General features: G+C 48.7%; 1 protein-coding gene across 7 annotated transcripts in view; it reads right to left on the reverse strand.

Moving 5' to 3' along the window:
- The window catches only part of GRIK4 (glutamate ionotropic receptor kainate type subunit 4), a 317543-nt gene extending 299563 nt beyond the window's left edge, over positions 1-17980 (reverse strand). For 5 of the 7 annotated variants that reach the window (XM_042851894.2, XM_008164539.4, XM_042851896.2 and 2 more), the window contains exon 1: positions 17780-17979. The gene's annotated coding sequence lies outside the window, so the exon portion shown is untranslated. Of the gene's footprint in view, positions 1-17779 lie in introns of all 7 variants that reach the window. The other 2 variants (XM_042851897.2, XM_008164536.4) reach the window with 2 other exon arrangements.
- Between the last annotated feature and the right edge of the window lie 4694 nt (positions 17981-22674).

Consider the following 22674-nt stretch of genomic DNA (forward strand, 5'->3'; position numbering starts at 1 on the left):
ATAGATTGCATCAAAGAAGTGACAGACAATCAATGAACACTCAAATTAACAGTTACAATATTAGTAACTTCACTGAAATGGGTTTTTTTCCCCTGCAATTGGTAATCTCTCCCTCTCGTTGATACAATCCTAATTCAATTCTTACCAATGTTCTGAGAGCATCCATCCCCCTCCAACATCAAACTCCAACCTGACACGCGTCACCTATTGACCCAGCAAATAAGAACCAGAGCAGCGAGGACAGAAAAAAGGTGGCTAGGGCGTGCGGGATGATTTTCACGTCGTCATTTACCAAATACAATTGAGACGCAGTGTAGTCTGGCACATAGGCACTGGACTGGGAGTCAGGAGACCTGTGTTCTTCTGACAGCTCTGCCATGTGATCTTAGGCAAATCATTTCCTCTTCCAACTTTTGTCTGTCTTGGCTATTTAGACTTTAAACTCTTAAGGGCGGGGATTATTTCTTATTATGTGTATATACAGCACCTAGATTGCCCTGAACCTGACAGGGGACTCTAAGCACTACTGTAATACAAAATAATAATATTACCCTATTGCATAAAGAAGGGCCCAGGAAGCACAATAGTCACACATACACACACACACACACACACACAGGGAAAGTCTGTATTGTTGTCCTTCAGCCCCCCTGTCCCCAGGTGGCTGGGCCACTAAAAGATAACAGCCTACTACCACCACCAGCCACAACTAATGAAATTACACCTTTGGCTCAAGGGGCTGTCATCTCTGTACCATTGCTGAAAGCTGCAGGTTCAAGTTCTGATGATAGCTTGTATACAAGGTTCGTTACATAAATATATTTGATATAAAGATGCTGCCTCGGGAGAATCTAGCTGGGAGACACATGCCATCTGCAGTCAGATGAAGACAAGGGTGCAGGGAAAGGATCCTGTCACCACTGTTACTGTATTCCAACCCCAGCTCCTTGACCCAGGAAAGATCAAGCTCCCTTGTTATTCCGGGGGGGGGGGGGGAGAGGGGGCAAAACAAAACTGGATGTCTTGTACATCATGGGCCCACCATGTATTACCACACTGCCACTGTGGAAAGGGTGGTGTTTATTCCAGAGTCCCCAACAATTATGGGCCAGCAGCATCCAGGAGAATTGTTTCAGCCATGGGAAAGATTAGCCTGGGCTGGCAGAAGCTCTCTCCCATTCCCTGAATCAGTTTTCATGCTCAGGGAGGGAGGTGGTGAGGAATCCTTACCCATCACCCTGCTCCCTTCCACACACGCTCACCACTGAGAGACCAGCTCTGGCCTGGGGCCCTCCAGCAAGATCTGCAAAGCAAGTGTCACAGTTGGATAGGACAGAGAGTCAAGCTGTGAAACCCCTGGCCTGGATTTATCACCCCAAATTCACGTGAAATCTCAGCCTCGAGACTCACAAGACTCACAAGATACCACACGGTCCTGGGCTGCCCCTCTCTCCACCTCTACATGGCTCTCTTGGGCAGGGGTGACAGAGAAACAGGGCAGTAAGAAAAAGTAACTTTCCCGAACACACTGCGTGCTGTACTTAACACACCGGCCACTGACGGAACAATAACGATGCCGCTTAATCTCTTTCCCTGCATTTGCTAAACATGTCTCGGGTAATGGCATGAGGGATTTGCATTTCTAGCCTCTTTTGTTTCTGTGTGGGCACCTGCTGGAGGTTCTGTAGCAACTTTGAACCTCTAACAGATGGTTTATCAGGCGTGCGAGGGAGGGGGCAGTCTGATAAAATCAGAACCACCTCAACCCATAGGAGCCTTTCTAAGCACCTCCCTCTAAGAAGGCTAGAAGGGGGAAGAGCTCACTCAGTGGGTTAGATGGGGGGAAACGAACAGCGCGTTATTTTTATACAAACACTCTCGTGATGCAATGACATAGACTGCCAGGTTACATGTGATAGGTGTGGATACAAAACTGTGATACGTGTAATGACATCAGTCAGTGGTTACAGCTTAGTTCCCCCTGGGGGCATCTGTAGGCCTGAATCTGCCTGAGCAAAATGCTTAGAGGCCATCACAAGAGCAGGTAAGGTGTGGCCAGGGACTGTCATTTCGTTCTATGTTTATACAGAGCAATGGGGTCCTTGCCCACAACTAGGCCTCCTACCTGATACGAGAATACAAAAATAACATGCTTTTAGCCACCTCTGTGCAGCAGTCACATGGGAGACCCAGCCAAAGGTTTGGAATCCAGGCTCAACACCCAGAAATGCAGATGGCGGACATCTTGAACCAGCAAAACTGTGTTGGCAATGGGGCTATAGAACAGTGGAACCTGGTAACAGCCTTCAAATATGTTAAGGGCTGATATAAAGAGGATCGTGATCAACTGTTCTCCGTGTCCACTGAAGGCAGGACAAGTAGTAATGGGCTTTATTGAGGGAGATTTAGGGTAGATATTAGGAAAAGCTTTCTAACTCTAAGGGTAGTTAAGCTCCCTGGAAGTCTATTTCGGGAGGCTGTGGAATCCCCGTCACTGGAGGTTTATAAGAACAGGCTGGACAAACACCAGTCAGGGAAGATCTAGGTTTACATAGCCCTGCCTCTATGCAGGAGGCTGGACTTGGTCACTCCTTGAGGTCCCTCCCCGCTCTGCATTTTTATGATCCTCCGATTGTGGGTCAGGCACTGGCCTGGGACTCTGAAGAACCAGGTGCAATTCTTGTTCTGCCACAGACATCCTGCATACCCTTGGTCAAGTCATGTAGGCCTAGAACCTCCCAAGGTAGTTAAGTATCAGAGGGGTAGCCGTGTTAGTCTGAATCTGTAAAAGCAACAGAGGGTCCTGTGGCACCTTTGAGACTAAGGTGTACTTCTGTTAGTCTCAAAGGTGCCACAGGACCCAAGGTAGTTAGACACCTAACTCCCATTAATTTAAATGGAAGTTAGGCACCTAAATATCTGTGAGGATCTGGGCCTAGTCTTTCTGTGCCTTATTCCCACATTTGTAAGAAATATGGAGGTAATCGCCTGGGGCATGGTGAGGGTAAATACTCAGTGTGCTCTAAGATACTACAGTGCTGAAGGCCCTGTAATAAGATAGATTATTTGAGGACTTTTAAGGTATGTCTATACTGCCGACTAAACCAGGTTTGAGCCCAAGCGCCACTTCAGTCCACACACAAATCAGTCTGACTCATGTCAGCAAGCCCTTGGGACCCAGATCCTAGAGGGTGGGTCAGAGTCTAAGTCCTGCTGTGACTTGGGTCCCCATCATTTTACAGTATGGATGCAGCTCAAACTGCAGACCTGAGTGAGAAGGTCTGCATAGTGCAGTATGGATGCATTAGCATGGCTGAGAGACTCAGGATCAGCAACTGTAAACCCAGGTTTACAATGCAATGTGGATGCTAATGCTTGGGCTGAGAAATGAGACCACAAGCCCGGACCCAGGTTTGCAATATAGTGGAGACATATGCCTGAGTTTCATTCAATTCTTTGGCAGTTAGCGATGGACCCTGTGAAAACCTTTTCCGAGATGTTCTATATACACAGCCCAGTCCCTTCCTGAAGTTTGACTTTATCAATAAAGAAATCCATAGACTTTTAAGACCAGCAGAGATCATTATGATTATCTAGTTTGACGTCCTGAATATTACAGCCACATAATCTCACCAAGTGGCTTCTGCATCAGGCCCATAACTTCTGGGGATGCTAGAGCATCTCTTTGAGAAAGATATCAAGTCTTGATTCAAAGATTTCAAACTCTGGAGAATTCATCACATCCTCCAGTAAATTGTCCCAATGGTTAACTGCCTGCACTGTAAAAAAAAAAAGGGAGGGGGGATGCCTTATTGCTAGCCTCAATTTGTCTGGCTTCAGCTTTCAGCGATGATCGTGTTCTGCCGTTGTCTGCTAGATCAAAGAATCCTCTACTATCAAAATCGCTCCCCCACGTAGGTACTTACAAACTGCAATCAAGTTACCTCTTAACCGTCTCTTTGATAAGCTAAATAAATGGAGCTTCAGTCTCTGCAAGACAGGCTTTCCAGACCTCAAATCATTCTTGTAGCTCTTCTCTGAGCCCTTTCCAAATTGTCAACATCCCTTTTAAAGTACGGACACCAGAACAGGATGCAATATTCGGGTATTGTTTCCCTACTGCTATATGCAGTATCACCTCCCTACTGCTAGTCAATAGTCCCCTGCTTACACAGCCAGGACCAGCATTTGCTCACTTAGCCATCACGTTCCACTGGGAGCTCACGTTCAGCTGCTTTTGGGGAAGATGAAATTTACCTCAAACCTCCCATCCTGGCTTGGCTGCTCCCAGAGTTCCTCTCTGAGCTGCTCAGCCCACCCCCCAATCTTCTTTCCCCAGAGACTTACTCCTACTTCACTTATATCCATGGGCTAGTGAGCCACCTGACTCGGTGAGTCAGAAGAAAACACTTTCCCAGCAGGATCAGCACCTGTTATCAAGGTGGGGTGTTTGAGACAAACACTGCCGGAATTTTACAGGCTCAAACCAGAACATCTGGAACGGGATCCTGATCTGAATTGCAAAGACATTCAGCGTTTAGAAGTATTGAGACCCATGGGTTTGCTTTTGGGGTTTCTCTATCCCTAGTCTTAGCATTTGCAGTTGGAAGCTAATGTCTCTGAATTTTTCCATTGATAGTAATAATCTGTCATAGAAAATGTGTTGAGTGTTGACATCTTAAGACAGAAAAGATGCAGATTTCTGAACTGTTTGCAACACATTATAGAAATACATTCTGTGGGACTATTAAATATGGGGATTATTGAATGGATAAGCAGCAGCTCAATGGACTAGCTTGCAAATATGTCTTCAGACAATTCTTAAAATGCAGATTAATTAGCTAACAGACCAGAACAAGATATTTTTCACAGAGTTTTTAATGATCTGTTACATAAACAAATATCCAGACAGTTTTGTTTACATTTGTATTGGCTGCAACATTCTTCAATAGCCAAGCAGTGACTGAGAAGATTAAAATCTTGTTTAATGCTCGCCAGGAATTATAACACACAGGCATGTCAGCCCAGTTCAGAGAAAACCAGCTGTCTCCAGAGCCCATCATCAAACTTCTACCGCCACAGTATTCTCACCCTAGGCTATGTTTCCCGAACTTGAAATCTGAGGCCTCACCACGTGCTGATAAAGGCCTATCTTTTGATGTTTAATTACACTGCTAATAGTCAATGTTTCCTGGCTGGCACTTCAGCCAGCCCCCATTGAAGTGGACAGGGAATTTCACACCTCAGAGCTAGCGTTTCAAGCTCTCTGCAACCTCAGGCAGACATCACTTGCGTCTGTTACACTTGGGTCACATTTTGAAGGTTTTCACAGATTTTTAAGGGCAGAAGGGACCTTCACCGTTATGACCTCCTGTATAACCTGGGCCAGAGAACCTCACCCAGCAGTTCCTGCATCAAGTCCAGAACTTTTGATTGAATTATAGCAGATCTTTTAGAAAAAGATCCAGCTTTGATTTAAAGACTGCAAGGGATGGAGAATCCACCATATTCCCTACGTAAACTGTGCCAATGGATAATTACCTTCACTGTTAAAAATGTGTGCTTTAATACCAGCCTGAATTTGTCTAGCTTCAGCTTCCAGCAATGGATCTTTTTATGCCTTTGTCTCTTCACTTTTCTTTTCACTAGGCAAAGTTCCAATAAAACATTAACATATTCACTTGCACATACTTATTACTTAGTCAGGATCAAGTTAATATTCAAAAGAACCTGGCTAAAGATTCTGGCTTGCTGGCTGGGGAGCCCTCCTCCTCCTCCAAGTACACTAAAAAGGGTACACCACACTTCTACATACAGTACCTAGCCTCTTTTTGACGCCTCTCTTGTGTAAGTCTCGGTCCATTGCAAGGACAGGCCATATTTATGCCTTTCTCTGCTAGATTAAAGAGCAGTTTACTCTCACAACAAGTGCAACGTGGGTATAAAACACTTTTTCTAACCTGGTTGTGTTTCACTCCTGCTTTCCACTGGTGTAAATGAAAAGGCAAGGTCGGGAGCAATGATGAATTAGGCCCCCCACACAGGCTATCTGGAACAAGCGACCAGCTTATGCAGTGGGAAGAACAGGAATAAAGAGGGAGCGCGACAGGAACAAGTGGATATATTGTATAGCCAGGACCCAGGAACTAGTGAGTTGTAATCTGAGCTCTGCCATCAGCTCAGTGAATTGCTCTAGGTAAGTCACTTAAAGCACTGCTCTACCATAGAAAGTTACAATGGCTCCTTCTTAGTCATCTTGGGTGAAATTCATCCCGATGCAGAGAGCCACCACAAGGCTCACCACTTTGGTGTTGGTGACCTGTGATAGACAGGAGGTCAGACTGATGATCTGGTGGTCCCTTCTGGCCGTAAGCTCCGTAAAGCTATGTGAATCCTCCTTAAACTCTCAAACCAGGGTGTAAGTGGGACGTCGGTGATGCTTGAAAACAAACAACAAAGGGTCTAAATGTATACTTAAGCTTACCAGAGGTCTTTCCTCTGGGGACCCTGACAGGTTCCAGGCTTCAAACCCTTCAGCAGGGTCTGCCCGCTCTTGGTTAACAGTCCATGTCAGTTTGCTGGACAAAAATGAGGGGCCCCCATTAAGCATTTGACCCTGGCCCTTTAGATCACCAGCTCTTTGCTTCCTGGATCTCTTGACCCTGGTCTCAACTGGTCTATGCAATTCACCCCAGCAGGTGCTCCTTCTCTGGACCTGTTTACCTGTCCCACGGATGATAAGCGGTAATTATCCGCCACTGATTCTAGTTCCTGGACGGAGCTCAGCAACCCTCTCAACCAGCCAGCATACAGACCGTGACTCTCAGAGATACAGGTGGCATTTACCCAGATAACATTTATAAAGCAGCTTCGATAGTCTCCAGATAGGCCGGCGTTCATCACATCTGTCACACGGAGCACCTCTGAAAATCAGGCCCAGCTAGGGTAGACACCTATCCCAGTTTTCCCAGGAGCAGGTTTGGGTTTTTTTAGACCGTTGTCCCAGGAGATCTGCAAGGCTGCTCAGTACACGCTGCCAGCTCACCAGTTTTGTGGACTCAGGGTCATCCCAGATGTCCCGGGTTTTTTGCACATCAGCAGTGGCAATCTAGGACCATGCTAGTTTAGGCTGGGCACCCCAAAATTCCACCAAAAATTGAGATGTAGGGGCCAGAGGCTGCCCTCCTTTGCCCCAGTGTCAGTCTGGAGTGAGTTCCCTGACATAAATGGTGTGCGAGACGCATCAATCTGTAAGTATTCCTCATGATGATGAATGGACTGATCCATTTGCCTCCTGTTGTTTCTTGAGGCCAAATCCCATGACAGCGACAGGACGGAAAAGCCACCTTTTAAAAGCAGTAAAATACTCACCGAACTGTGGCGAATGCCCAAGCAACCGTGGGTGGGAAATCTGTATTATGATGACTTTCTGCTCAAGGGGGGGGCTAAGACCTCGCATGACTCGTTTGTGTCCGGAGTGAATTTTTGCAGACTTGTTATAAACCCTTGAGAAGCAGGGTTTATAAGGTCACAGCAGCATTTCCATTAACTCTAGCCTAGCTAGGGACTGCCAATGTGATATACGCTCCCTATTTATGCAGAGGCATACATATGAAATGAAGTCAAGACAAAGCTTCTTTGCTTTATTTCCACATCACTGTGCCGGATGCTGAGTTAACCAAATACAGTAAAAAGGGAGGGAGGATGGAAGAGGGGGAAAAGTGTGTGTCTGGCTCTTTCCCTCATGAAGGATGCAAATCAATTCTGCAGACTTTAAAGCCGCGTGATTTCAGTAGAGATGCAAATCCTCACATGCAGGATAGCTCACTGGGTGCTCAGTTGAGACACGGGTTGGAAATTACATTATGCAGCTGCTTCTTAGCAGAAGGACAGTCAGCATAAGCGTTGCAGCTTCGTCCCATCACCTGGTCGGGATCTGATATGGGGATTTGCAGCTGAGCAGAAAAAAAATAATAATGTAAAAGCTGTATAAATCCTCCACGGTTTTGGCGACGAAGTGTTATCTTCTGAACCATTTAGGGGAGCAGTTCCAAGAGTCTCTCCCTAAACACACCCCCAGTTGTCCTGATCACTGCTTTGGAGGACCCACCTGTTGGCTCTCTGTACCATTACCTCTCCTCCCCTGCAAGCTTCACACTATGCAGAAGCCAAGGTTGGGAGTACTGCGTGGCAGGAGAAAATGCTGGAAAAGGCCTATGGGATTTGCCATACTACCGACAACACGCTAAGCAGGGCCAGCCAGAGGATTCAGGGGGCCTGGGGCAAAGCAATTTTGGGGGCCCCTTCCATAAATAAAAGGTTGCAATACCATAGAATACTATGTTCTCGTGGGGGGCCCTGTGGGGCCCGGGGCAAATTGCCCCACTTGCCCCTCCCTCTGGGCAGGCCTGACGCTAGGTACTAACAGAGCGCCAAGAGAGGGACACAGCGCCCCATCAAGCGCAGCACCCTGACGTCTGCAGTGACTAGTCTCTGCTGTGTCAGACGAAGTCCTATGGTGCCCCGCAGCAATGTATCGACCTGTCTGCAATGCTGTAGGTGGTCTTTGGGTGAGGAATTCCCTTCCTAAGACCTAGGGCAACCACAGAGCTCAAAGTTCTTTACTACAGAGAGATCAATTTTTTTGGCTTAAACTTTTCTCTTTTCCCTGGGGAAAAACGCAGATTCAGCATCATCGAAAGGTTTCAGTGAATTGTTCATATATTTATAAAAGGAAAAAAAATTGGGAAAAGTCAAAATGTTGCAACATTTTTGAAAGATTTCGATTTTTCGATCCAACACGACTTCGGTTGAAAATTTCCTTCCGTTTGATTTAAAAGATTAAACACACTTGAAATCAAAACAAAACTTTGGCTTACGAATTCTTCTTCAGCTTTTGAGTTACCAAAATTTTTTCGGTTTGGGTCAACCCAGAATTATTATTATTATTTTTTTTAAACTACCAGAGAACCAAAAAACAAAGAACGGTCATTTGCACAGTTCTACTCTTTACCAGGAAAGAGATGATGGATGGGAAAACTGAGGCACAGGAAGCCGCCGTGACTTGCCCTAAGTCACCCAGCAGGCCATTGGCAGAAGCACAAACAGAACCCACATTCCTGACTCCTAATCCAGTGCTCTATCCACTAGATGTTACTGTCTCCCCGTCTTTACCGCTGTGCTCCAGGCTTTGTTAATATCTGCTCTGCACCCGGTGATCAAGACTAGATAGCACTTCAGATGAGGCCACCTGCTACAAGGTCAGAATCTCTTTCCATGCTAACTTTCTTTCACAGTGCTCACACACAGGCTATTTGCCTTTTAAAGTACTACTGCACACAGAACTGGTTATCTTCCCTGACCTCTCTTGCCGATTGCTCCTACGTCTCCCTGTTCCTCAGAAGATCCCATAGATTCACAGCCCACCTGCCTCCAGGAGAGAAGATTCAGGCTGGTTTTGCCAGTGTGCATTACTTGGCACATTTATTCCAGTTAAATCCCAGCTGCCAGCATGCTGACCAATCCCCTGATGTGCTTCAATCTAGCTGCCGTGCCTCTTAAATCTCCTCAGCGTTTAGTAACCAAAGCAAGTTCTTTTCAACAGCAAAATTGTCTCCTACCCCCTCCCTGGTCCACTTCCTCCTCCGAATCATTAAATATAATAAACAGCTCCAGCCTCTATGCAAGGACCCCGCTCCCACCCACCAATAACCTGTTTGCCCTCTCAGCAGCAACCTTCCATTACAGCTCCATTTTCTGTTACTTACCTAGTTAAACCACCACCCGACTTTGCCCCTTAACCTGTGGTTATTTATTTGCCTCACTCTGTTATTTATCTCCTTTAATAGTCTCTTACAAAAGACCTAATGGAAAGCTTGATGAAAATCCAAGTAAATTATGTCCATTGGGTCATCATCAGCTCTCCTGTTTCATTAACTTGCCCAGTAATCTCTACCAGGTTAAAGGTGGCAGATTTCTGCCCCTGTTCTCACACAAGTCATGTTGGTTTGACCGTGCAGGTTCGCCAGATCCAAGTATTTAAGAATATAAGGACGGCCAGACTGGGTCAGACCAAAGGTCTATCAAGCCCAGTATCCTGTCCTCTGACTGTGGCCAATGGCAGGTGCCCCAAAGGGAATGAACAGACAAGTTATCATCAAGTGATCCATGCCCTGTCACCCAATCCCAGCTTCTGGCAAACAGAGGCTAGGGAGTTTGAAGCTTTGAGCCTTCATTCGACTGTCAGTTGCCAGGGAACAGAAATGAGATGCGCTGGGCTAATTTCCTGGAACTTCTGTTTTTATTTTACTTTTTAAAAGCATCATGGGTCAAAGTCATCCCTGCCGCAAAGCCACTGGCTCATGGAACCGGTCCCCACAACAGTGTCCTTCCAGCCTCAGGAAGAGTTGCCACTTTAAAGTTAATCCTGCAAAGCCATGTTAATAGCGCTGCTATTTCACACTTTATTTACCCCAGAGCCCTCAGATGAACCGTCAGGATCCTGCTGATTTACAGCCCCCAAGTTTCTCAAGTCGCTCCATTACTTCCTCTTTGTAGGGCTCACTTGCTGTTAATTTCCTGTGAATGGGAATTGCTCCAGCATCCAGATGCAAAGAAATCCTTGAACCTCCCCTCCACCCACCTCCTCCCTTCATTTTCCTCTTCAATTGTTCCTTGCACAACTTTTGGCCCTGGGGCTACAGTCACCTATGCAGCCTTTTAATGTATTGCCCGAATTTTGTATTATTCTCCTCAGTACCACTGGATACATAGGGCCAGATCTGCAGCTGGTTTCAACTGACTTAGCTGCACTGATGCTGTCAATTGATCTGGTCTATACTCTGTTACCTCGCTTCACCATTGGCATAGCCCTTGCATTCCAGTCTGTGGTGAGCTTTCCACTCTACGAGAATGTCTTTTTCTAGGCCTAATAAACTGGCCCACTTGAGGCAGAGTGACTAGCCAATAAAGCAGGGGACTGGAGGTCAGGGCTCCTACCTTCTATCTGATTTTAGCTCTCCCACTGGCTCGCTTCCCTTGGACAAGTCACTTCACCTCTCTGTGCTCCCATTTCACTGTGTGTAAAAAGGGGAGAAAGACACTCACCCTCTTTTGTAAGGTTTCAGAGTAGCAGCCGTGTTAGTCTGTATCCGCAAAAAGAACAGGAGGACTTGTGGCACCTTAGAGACTAACACATTTATTGGAGCATAAGCTTTCGTGGCATCCGAAGAAGTGGGCTGTAGTCCACGAAAGCTTATGCTCTAATAAATGTGTTAGTCTCTAAGGTGCCACAAGTCCTCCTGTCCTCTTTTGTAAATTACTTTGAGAGGGGTGCAGGAGAAGTACCTCAGCGATGCTCAGTATTCTTCACTCCCATTCTGCTGCTTTCCATTTGCCTGTGGGTTTTGTTGTTTTTTTGTACTCTGACATCTACAAAGCTTCAGTACCCCGACTGCCACATCCCTTAATAGCTCTTTGGGCTGCTTGTGGGACATGTAACATTGGTCTGTTTCTCCACTTTTCCCATCAGCCTCCAGTCAACCAATTTCCTCAACATTTTCAAACCTGCCCTTTTATAGTTTGCCATCACTGCATTATCCCTAAGGGAGTCACTCACGATTACATTAAACACAGTCGTGCCATGGTCACTCGCCAACAGAGCTGCTAAATCCACATGCTTGTCTAGTACAGGAAGCTAAATCAAGAGTTACCATAGGTACCAAAACACGCTGCTCTAAAAAGCAGCTGTTTATTAATGCCATAAATTGTTCCTCCAATCCAGGCCCAACATACCAGACAGTGTGTTAATATTGGGGTAGTTAAAACTGCTCATTAGGTTCCATCAGATTTTGAAACTTCTTTCACCTCTGTGAACACACTAAGTTCTTTCTTGTTCTGAGCTGATGCCCTATGCTGCACTCCTACAATTATATTAACATTTCCACTAACAGGGACTTATAACCAAATAAATTGGACTCTGTGGCCTCCTCTGCATTGGAATAAACTTGCAATAGTATCTGGAGTCTGTTTTCTGTATACAGAAATTCCCCATTCGGAGAACTGAGTTTCCCATTCCCTTCAACAAGGAATCACCAGTGTTCCATGGATTTCTATCAACCCACTGAGTCTAGGACAGGGGATCTCAAACTGGGGGTTGGGACCCCTCAGAAGGTTATTATATGGGGGGTCGTGAGCTGTCTGCCTCCACCCTAAACCCCGCTTTTCTTCCAGCATTTATAATGGTGTTAAATATATAAAAATGTGTTTTTAATTTATAAGGGGGAATCGCACTCATAGGCTTGCTATGTGAAAGGGGTCACCAGTACAAAAGTTTGAGAACCACTGAGTCTAGGAGCTACCAGTTATGCTGTTCTCTTCCTTAGACAAGAATTACAGTTGCTCCCCACTTGAAGCTCTGGGTCAGCACAGACAGCTGAACATTTTGTGATTGCCTGAGAAGCCCCCAACATGGAACGGGGGGCACTTCTGAAAAGGCTAATGCAGGGGCTGACGGCCTTCTAGCTGCACCTTAAGAACGCTGGGGTCTGATTTTTATAAGTCAGCTCCAGCTTAGGTCAATGGGAGAGGAAGGTGCTTAGCACCTCTTGTGAATCAGCCTTTTGGCTTTCAGGACTTTGTTTCCCTATCAAGCCAGGATGCACCATAACCAGCAGTCCCCCCAACACAACCCAGCGCTCGCCCTTGCGTTGGTGGGATCCAACTGCCAAAGGCAGCTACTCTCTTGTGGTTCTTTTGTCACTAGTGGATAGAAAGAGAGGCAAGGATTCTGGGGAAACAACCTGAGAAGCAGGGCAGTCTGGCAGTTAAGGCACAGGGGACAAGGACTTGAGAGACCCAAGTTCAACCCACAGATCTGCCCTGCCTCAGTTCCCCATCTATAACATGGGGAACACAACACGCTCTCACCCCTTGTCTATTTAGGGTGAACGCTCTTTGAGGCAGGAACTATCTTACTCCATCTATGTCCAGACCCCGCACAATGGGGCCCTAATTTTGGTTGAGGCCTCTGGATGCTACTGCATTACTAATCAACAAGCCAAGAAGTCCATTACACAGACAGACAATTAACATCACTTCTCCTGCCACACCTCCTTCTAAGGTGCCCAAACCCAGAATGACCTCCCTTCCCATGGTTAAAGTAGATGAAAGCAGAGCGGGAGCACTGCCCATCTGGACTGAGGAGATAGGCACACATCCACTCCCCCTTGCCTGTAGCCCTCCTCCATTCTATCCCAGCCTCTCTGCTTTCAAATCCCTTCTCAAAATCCACCCCCTTTCACTAAGGTCAATGTAGGGTAGGGGGTTAATGGTGCTCAGTGCCTCACAGGACCATTTAAGCCTCTTGCCTTCTTAGTAACGTGCTCATTTAAACGTTTTTTTAATTAACTGTTTGCCTTTCGACTGGCTTCTCCTATATTTTAACCAGCCTATTTTATCGATTTCTTATCCTAGTAAATTCTCCTCTTTACTTCAGCCCTTAATGCTAACTGATTCTCAATGTGTATTTACTCCTCTTCCCTACTTTCTCACCTCTGTCACTTTCAGCTCCTTCTCTTTCTACTTTCCTCTCCTTCCCACCTCTTCACTGACAGGAAGACCCGTCCCCAACCCAGGCAATCTCTTTCCACTCCCCAAGGAGCCAACATTCGTTGTGGGTTCCTGACACAAACTTCCAACTTTCCATCAAGCTATTCAGAAAGCAGTTTTTCCCCCCAGGTAAGGACCGTTCAGCAACTGGGTTGAAGCATCCATTGTGATCCCAAAGGGACAGAACTTGTCTGGAATGGACATAACAAGGAGGCTACTGGACACATACCGACACTGTGGTTCTTCTTCATTCTCTGCCTCCCAGACTAACACAGCTTAGAGTCCCCATAATCCTGGCTGATTCTTAACTCAGTAGGTCATTGCTCACCTACTGCTCTATTAGAGGGCTACGTAATCAGCACACACATGGGATTGGGCAGATGGGATTTCTTGACACACTTTAGTATATAGATAACAAAGTCGTTCCACAGTGATAATATGTACAACCGCCTGGATCCTCCTTTGATGAGCTCTCTGAAGACCAACTCCCTTAAATTATCCACCACTCTCCTACCAATCACCGAACATTTTTGGCTTCTGGGTATTTAGGCTCACGTGACTATGATCGACATCCTCAGCTCAGTTTTTCTTCACACCGACATTGGTAAAGAAAATCTTCAGCAACAAACATCCAGTCAACAGCAATGCAGTCATTCCTAAGTGCTGCAGCACCCATGCTGAAATCCCCGCACACAGCAAGACTTTACAGGTGGCCTGTCCCTGGATGAGAGGAAATTTTGCTGGACAGATCCCCCCTCTGCTCATCAGGCGCATCTCTCTCCATTCCAGACCTGAACGGAGGAGCTAGAATTGGCATTCCCCTGATCTGAGCCTGTCACTCATTATTTTGAAGATTTTCAACCTTTCATGGAACATGCCTCTCAAAATGGAAGTGGTGGAGAGGATCTGTATTAGGAGCTGGTACCTGAAGGGTTAACAGACTATGTTTTAAAACATCTCTCTCTAAGGATTTCATGCAATTCATTTTGTGCTGCTGAAAGGTTCCAAATGGACAACCTACGCCCACTTTATCTCCAGAACGGAGGCACTGACAGTACAATTTTCCTCCATGCCATCACTAACTTTAGTAGTTCAGTCTCCATGGCCCATTCATCCACTGCTTTCTTCCAGGGGTACTAATTTATGTCCAGTCTGGTGATGTAAAAGCCTGTCCACCAGGAAATAGATTAAGCCAAACAATTCTTTTCACCACACCACCAAACAGCACTTTGACAGTTTTCAGTCATTAGTAATCTGGACTGGATTTGAACCAGCGACCTGCAGGTGAAAGGTTCAGTCGCACATTACCTCTCTTCCCAGCCATGCCAGTTCCCCTAAAATACAACGGTTACACTAACATGTGTATGTTAAAACTGTCTTATGTCAAGAAAGCTTTTAAAGTATCCAGCCTTGGCACTGCAGGAGACTAGCTGCAGATTCATCTAACAAAGCCCTTTTCTATTCTTATGTGAAATGTAGCAAAAGAAAAGCCTCGGCACAAAAATACCAAGTCTTGTTAACAGCAGCCTCCTACCTGCACGCACGTACACACGTGCCTTGGTGGCTAAGAGACTTGGCTCCTGCTAGTGGTTCGAAAAGGAGGATTCTGCAGCAAGCTGTGGGTATTAGGCATCAGTTCCTGCTGGAAGGAAGAATAGAAGGCTCTGCCCTGCTAGCTAGCCACAGCAAGATGTAGACACTAGGCACTGGCTCCTGAAGCACTTGGAAGACTGTCCTGCTACATCAAGGCCTGGGCACTTAGCAACTACTTCCTGCTGGAGGCTAGAAGGGGCAACTCTAGTCTGGATGCTACTGCTGCAGGACGTGGGCATCGACTCCTGCTGGAGGCTGGAAAGGGAGGGAAATTGCCCTGGACGCTACTGCAACCAGACGTGGGCATTGTACACTGTCTCCTGCTAGAGGCCTGGAGGCAAAACCCAGCTCTTGTATGCCCAGCAGAGAGCTCCTCAACAGGAAATGAGCAAAGTGCTGAAAATTAAACAAGCCCAGACTGAGTAATGTGTGCATATTAGATTAACTCTCCCGAGGGTCGCGACCTTGAGGAATGAATTCTGCCAGTTTGGGAAAATAATAAACCTGATTAATGATGAGCAATGCGCAGTATCTACAGCAAACATCCTCCCCTCTCCCTCTGCCCAAAAGGCTCCCGTTCAGAGTTGCAGGGCATGCTTGCGATGAAACATCTCTGTTATGGCAGAATAAAGCTGGGCGTAGGGAGGCTTTTGGAATCCCTCCGCACCTTTCAAAGCTACACTATTAACAAGGGTCTGCACAAGGATTATACCTGTATTTCCAGGTAACCCTCTCTCTCTCTCTATCTCACACACACACACACAGAATGAGGTATCCCAGATGAAAATCACGCTAGGACTAACTCGCCCCTGGTGTAACTCCATTAAATCCAGTGGAGTGACATTATGGATTGGTTTGACCCCATCTTCCTAACCCAAAGACACTGGGAAAATAGCCATCTAAAGGTATTTATGAAAACGCCAATGACTGCAAGCTCCGGCCACTAAAATAGCCACTTCCAACTATCAGGCAAGCGTCCACTTCAGCCAGCTCTGCTCCTGTACTCTGTGAAACTACCACGCGCTTCCCATGACATCAGGGAAGTGAAGTCATCTCCAGGTAAACCGTGGGAACTGGGCTTTGTGCTTTATTCCTGCTCTCTTTAGGTTTCAGCTTTGCTGAAGGCTGGGGTACAGAGCTCAGTTATTTACAACGCTTGATATGCTAAAGTACTGTGGCCACAAATAATCTGCCGCAGTAGGGCTGGTGGGAGAGGCCTTTGCAAGCACTAATAGATGATATAATGGATAACAACAATGTAGTTGGGAAGCTTTAATGCAATGGTACGTTTCTGTTGGTTAAATCTTCTTAAAACAGTTTAGACTGTGAAGTCATTACAAGTCCACACAGGATGCCAGAGTCCTACGGGGCAGGAAGGAGAGCTCTCCTGGCCACCCTTTCTCCAGGAAATATAGATTGGGATATTTTCAGGAGCCCTGCTATGGAGACGGTGTCAGGAGGTGCCCCACTGCTCACAACCCCGAGGTCAGCCACAAAGAAAGGGTGGTTGCTTAGAGAAATAGATGCCATTTGAAAGACTCTTTATAAGTGTCCATGACTTTATAGCCAGCCATGCCATCCCTCCATCCATCTCTCCCTCACCCACCAGCTGCCATGCCTTCATCCCGTTCCTCCATCCACTACTCACTTCTCCAACCACGCCACCCACCACCACTGCACCTTCTTCTTCTCCTTGCAAAACTCCCCCCCACCCCATCCTTGTCTCTTCCACCTATTCATCTCTCCCCACACTCCACGCCCCCTTCATCCTTCACCCCCATCCCTCTCTACAGCATCCTCCCAGGCCCGCCTCTCCCCCATAGCATCACTTCCCAGGGGGGTTAGCTTGCACAGTATCTATTTTTATTAACAGGTAATTTTTTTTAACATTTTTTTGATTCTCATTATGAAAGATCTGCTCGAAATCTGAGTCATTTCAAACAGCTCTGAGCCTGCTTTTCACCTCCCCAGCCATGGCACAGACAGCTCCTGCAGTCCAGCCTCTGCCAAAAAGGATCACAAAACTAGAACCAGTTGTCCCCTACCCCCCCAACACCCATCCTCTTCTCCCAGCTAATACAGGGACCCTGGAGTTTCTTAGCCACCATTCCCCTCCCGGGTAGATTCTGGTACCTACTTCCCCTCCCTCAGTTACCCATCCCTCCTGCTTCTCCCCCCCGCGATTGGGCCCCGGGGGATGATCCTGAACCCCAGGGCAAAAGGTGGCCCCGATGCAGAGGAGACTGGGGATAAAGAGGGCAGCGGACGGGGGGCCGAGAGGAGGCGCTGGGAAGCACAGGAGTCCGGGTGGGCGAGGGTGTACGGCTCCAGCGGGGCCCCGGGCAGGACACAGGCTGGATGGGGCGCAAGGAGGCAAAGCCCCGTAGCGGGACCGGGCGGGGAGGAAGCTGTCTCTCCCCGGGAAGCGGCTGCAGGAGCCCCCGAGCGCGGGGCTGGGCGCGGGGCAGCGGCGGTGCACGGGAGCCGGGGACCCCGCCGGGGGGCGCCGAGACGCGGGGCGGGCGTGCGGGGGGCCGGGGCTGGCACAGCCGAGCCGCAGCGGCGGCCGGTCTCCTACCTGAGCGGCTCCCCGGGGCTCCGGGCTGGACAGCGGGCGGGAGCCGGGGCTTTTCCCGCAGACTCGGCGGCGCTCTCCTCTCAAGCCGATCCGGCAGCGGCAGCAGCGGAGAGACCGTGTCCGGCAGCACCGGGGAGGAGCGGAGGGAACAGGGGGGGCCCCCGGTGGAGACCGGGGGAACTGCACGGGGCTGGGGGTGCAGTGCCGGGGATCACAGCCGCGGGAGTGGGGGGGGGGGAACTGGGGGGGGGGACGGACACGGGGTGGGGGTGCCGTACCGGGGGGAAGGAGAATGGGAGGGGGTGCAGTGCCGGGGGGCACGGGCTGGGGGGGGGGTGCGGTGCCGGGGAGAGGGGAGACGGCGGGTGGGGGGAATTGCAGGGGTGCACTACCCGGGTGGAAGGGGCATGGCACGGGGGGCAGTACCCGGGGGGAGGAGGCACGATGGGGGTGCACTATCCGGGAGGAGGGGACATGGCGGGGGGGCAGTACCCGGGAGGAGGGGAACACGGCCGGGTGGAGGCAATACCGGGAGGAGGAGGGGGCAGTACCCTGGGGAGGGGAGCACTGCCGGGGGGATGCAGTACCGGGAGGAGGAGGGGACAGTACCCGGGGGGAGGGGAGCACGGCGGTGGGGGGGCAGAGCCGGGGGGGCAGGCGAGCACTGCCATGGGGGGCAGCACGGGCCAGGCAGAGCCCCCCGTCCCCATGCCCCGCGTGGGGGGATAGCAGGAGTCACTGGAGAGGGGCGCTGGGGCCCCCTGCTGGAGCCATGGGGAAAGGGGGGATGAAGCCGAGGGGAGAGAGGAGCGGAGCGGAAGGGTCCGGGTCCCGGCCCCGGCCCCGGCCCCTAGCTCGGAAAGCGGAGCGGAGGCTGCGTCCCACAGAGAAGCGAAGTGCGGGAGCCGGCTAGTGCCCCAGGCAGCAGGGGCGAGCAGTGGGCCCCCCGGCGGAAGGATGCGCGAGGTCCCGGGATGTTGCCTTAGGGAAATGGCCACTGTCAATCAAATTAAAAAACCATGGCCTCAATTTTCAAAAATGACCAGTGGTTTGGGAGCGCTGGGAAGGGCCTGGCTTCGAGACGTGCTGAGCAGCCCCCCCCCCCCCCCCACAGGTGTGTGGAGCTGGCCAGCCCCAATTAGTAACTGCTGTGAACCCCCCGGGCTGGTATATTGCAAATGATCGGATTTCTTGACTGGACACTGTTTCCTTCCCTCCTGCTGGCAAAATGGGGGGCAGGGGAGCTTTGGACACGATGGAGTTAGCTGTGAGCAAAGGCATTTATCACAATCTTAACCTTCAAGGTTAACATCTCCCCCTTCCCCAGCACAGAGTACTGGGAAGCCATGGGGCATATCCACCCAAGGCAAAAACAATTCCTGCACCTACTGATTGTCAGTTATATAGTCAGATCAGATAGGAGTGGGCAGAACTGGGCCCTTCTCTTACCGTAAAACAACAACAAATACTTTGTATTAGCCCAGAGGGCTGTTGTCACACTGCTGTAAGCGGCAGTCCTAGGGCGCATTGCTGTCCAAGACTGTAGTTTTGGTTTATGGGGTTTTTGAATGGCAAGAAACATAAAGCTTTTACACCTTCAATTAACTGGACTTGTGCATTAGCAGCAATGAGCTGCTATTTCAGACAAACTCATCTTCCCCTCCTGCTGGGAAGAAACAGCATTGAGAGAGAAGAGAAAAGGGAACAGCTTCACTCGGGGGAAAAATGCCTCTGCCACCGAGTCAAATTGCTCATAAGACTCACAGGTAAGAGTCCCCGGCTGCTTTGAACTCATCCCCTTCACACATCATTTCTCTTAGGACAATAGCTACAAGTCACTTACTTCTTGAATCATCCCTGAGCCTTTACAAGAATGGACCAGCCCAATCATTTATTATTCTCTATGTGAAAGGGCATTTGCGTAGGTCTGGGCTACACTTGCTTTTCGGTTATGTCTAGGCCCCCAAGCTCCTACACTCTTGATTGTCTAGGCTGCAACACTGATGAAAGTGGGGGATTGCACCTCAGTTTGAATACAGGGGGGAACGGTGGCAGGGCAGTGCTGGGAAGAAAAGAAAAGGAGTGTGGGTAAAAGTAGAGGCTGGATAATTTTGTGACCAGCTTCTGCACTTAACCAGGCTAAAACAGGGAGGAATCACCATGGTGTGCTTCAGGACAAACTGGCCATTGCAGGGGGCAGGAGGAGGAAATCCCACTGTATGCTCATTGTAGGCCAGATCCTGATGAGTGCTGAGTTCCTGCCACCTATCGTGGCACTTTCTGTCTGTGGAGTGGTTTGCTTTGCAACCTGGGTGGTCTCCGACTGTTGTTCTTTTGTACTGAATACAGATACAGTCTCTGCCTTGTGGAAAGCCCTGCAAGATGTTCTGGTGAGCTTCAGCCTTGTGGGTAGGGTTGTAAAAAGATGTCTGCAGAGCTGGAAAGCTAATCCAAGGTCTTGACTTCAGAAACTCTCAGGGTCAAATTCCCAGCAGGTATAAATCAGCATAGGTCCAGTGAAATCAATTAAGTTCTTTCACCTTACAGCAGCTGAGGATCTTTTCTTTAGCATTTAACAGAAGGAAGGTGGAGAGAGACCATTCCCCCGAAAGAAACATCAGAAAGACAAGTTCACAGTGGCAAGTGCCCTCGAAATCTAGGAGGCAGAGGTGCTAACCCCCCAGAACTTGGCAAGGTGGGAAATTGAAACACAGGAATGCTGATATGAGCTTCTTGTTCTCCTATTTCCCCCCTAAAGAGCTCTAGTTCAACGGGCAGTAACCTAGAGGTTGGCTTAGAACTAGAATAGCTCATTGCCCTAGTTCTCACTTTTGGAGCTCAGATTGTTTCTGGGATCATTCAGTAGGGAAATTATTGGTAATAGGTGCTACCATCATATATTTACCGAGACCAGAAGTGGGCTTGGGAGCCTATTGCGAGTGCTGCTTTACAAAGACAGATGCCTGAGAGAAATAGAAAGGTGGGCATATAGTTCCTGATTGAGGACACTGTCTATGGCCTGGTCCATCCTGAAAAGTTTGATCTGTGAAAAACCTTCCCCTGACTGATGTCACTAGGCCAACAAACCCCTCCCCCCCACCCTCCTGTAGATGCAGCAATGTTAATTAAGACGGTTTCTGGGCTTCTATCCCGTGTGGTTCAGAGAGAAGGTGTTCCTACACAGGCAGAGAAACCCCGGCCACCAGCATATACACAGCCTAGTGCCAGCAGTATAGTCTCTGCAGTATAGACAAGGCCTATATTTAAGGTCACCGATCACTGTGCTCAAAGACACCTACATTGTATGCACTACAGCGACAGAGCTTCTGCGCTGTAGCATAGACCCTTCCCTTCCTACAGTGAGGGAAGAGGGGTTCTGGTGGTGTAGTGCAGCCTCCCACTTGAGAGCTGGTAGCAAGGTCAGTGACAGAATTCTTTCGTTGACTTAGCAATAAGTGTACTGTATCTCTCAGGAGTGTGAATTTTTCACACCCCTGAGGAACATAGCTAGTTCAACCAATATGTTTTAGGTGTAGACCAAGCCTCACACTCCCTCTTCAAGAGATGTTGTGAAGATACTGACTGAGGCCGATAAAGGCACAGAAAGAAAATCAGACAAATGCAAGGAATGACCAGAATAGGGGACCAAAAGTGATGCTCATAGGAATTGCCCTACTGTACCAGACCAGTGCTCAATCTAGTGTAGGACCTGTCTCAGAGTAGCCAGCAGCAGTTGCTTCAGAGAAAGGTGCAAAAAACCTGCAGAGGCAGTTATGGGATAATTACTCCAATTTATAACTGACACTGAAATTTGCAAAACAGTTTGGCCCATCTAATAGTCTATCATCCATTAAACCCAACATCCTAGCCAAATTTCCCCCATCAGTAATAACAGTGTTCATCTAGGTGTCTATTATATAGTGTGACAAAGTTCCTCCTCAATCTTGGTGAGTCCTGCGCTTATTGGCGGATTTTCTTGCCTCAGAGATTCACCATGTAGATTGGGGAACAGCCCAGAGACCTTCCCCTCTGGAAGAACCCACAGTCCAGGTCAATTGGGAGGTTTGGGGGGAACCCGGGCCTGCCCTCTACTCTGCGTTCCAGCCCAGGGCCCTGTGGACTGCAGCTGTCTATAGTGCCTCCTGTAACAGCTGCACGACAGCTACAACTCCCTGGGCTACTGCCCCATGGCCTCCTCCAAACACCTTCCTTATTCTCACCACAGGACCTTCTTCCTGGTGTCTGATAACACTTGTGCTCCTCAGTCCTCCAGCAGCACACCCTCCCACTCTCAGCTCCTTGCGCCTCTTGCTCCCAGCTCCTCACACTCGCACCACAAACTGAAGTGAGCTCCTTTTTAAAACCCAGGTGCCCTGATTAGCCTGCCTTAATTGATTCTAGCAGCTTCTTCGTAAGTGGCTCCAGGTGGAGCCTGCCTGCCTTAACTGGTTCTAACAGGTTCCTGATTACTCTAGTGCAGCCCCTGCTCTGGTCACTCAGGGAACAGAAAACTACTTATCCAGTGACCAGTATATTTGCCCTCTACCAGACTCCTGTACTCCACTGGTCTGGGTCTGTCACATATCCCTCCCCCCTGCTCAACGCCAAGGGGTTGGGCAGCTTGGATGCCAGACAGTACACATGTGACAAGCCATCGGCGTTGCCATGACGGCTCCCTGCTCTGTGTTGCAAACGGAACTGGGAAGGTTGGAGGGATAAGAACCATCTGGTCACCCTTGTGTTCGTCTCCTTGTTCCATTGCATCCATTGAAGAGGGGCATGGTCGGTCACGAGGACAAATCTGCACCCGAGCAGGTAGTAGCGCAATGTTTCCATGGCCCATTTTACAGCGAGGCATTCTCTCTCCACCACTGCATATTTTTGTTCCCTTGGAA

Source organism: Chrysemys picta, chromosome 16, assembly GCF_011386835.1.
Source record: "Chrysemys picta bellii isolate R12L10 chromosome 16, ASM1138683v2, whole genome shotgun sequence".
NCBI classification, from domain to species: domain Eukaryota; kingdom Metazoa; phylum Chordata; order Testudines; family Emydidae; genus Chrysemys; species Chrysemys picta.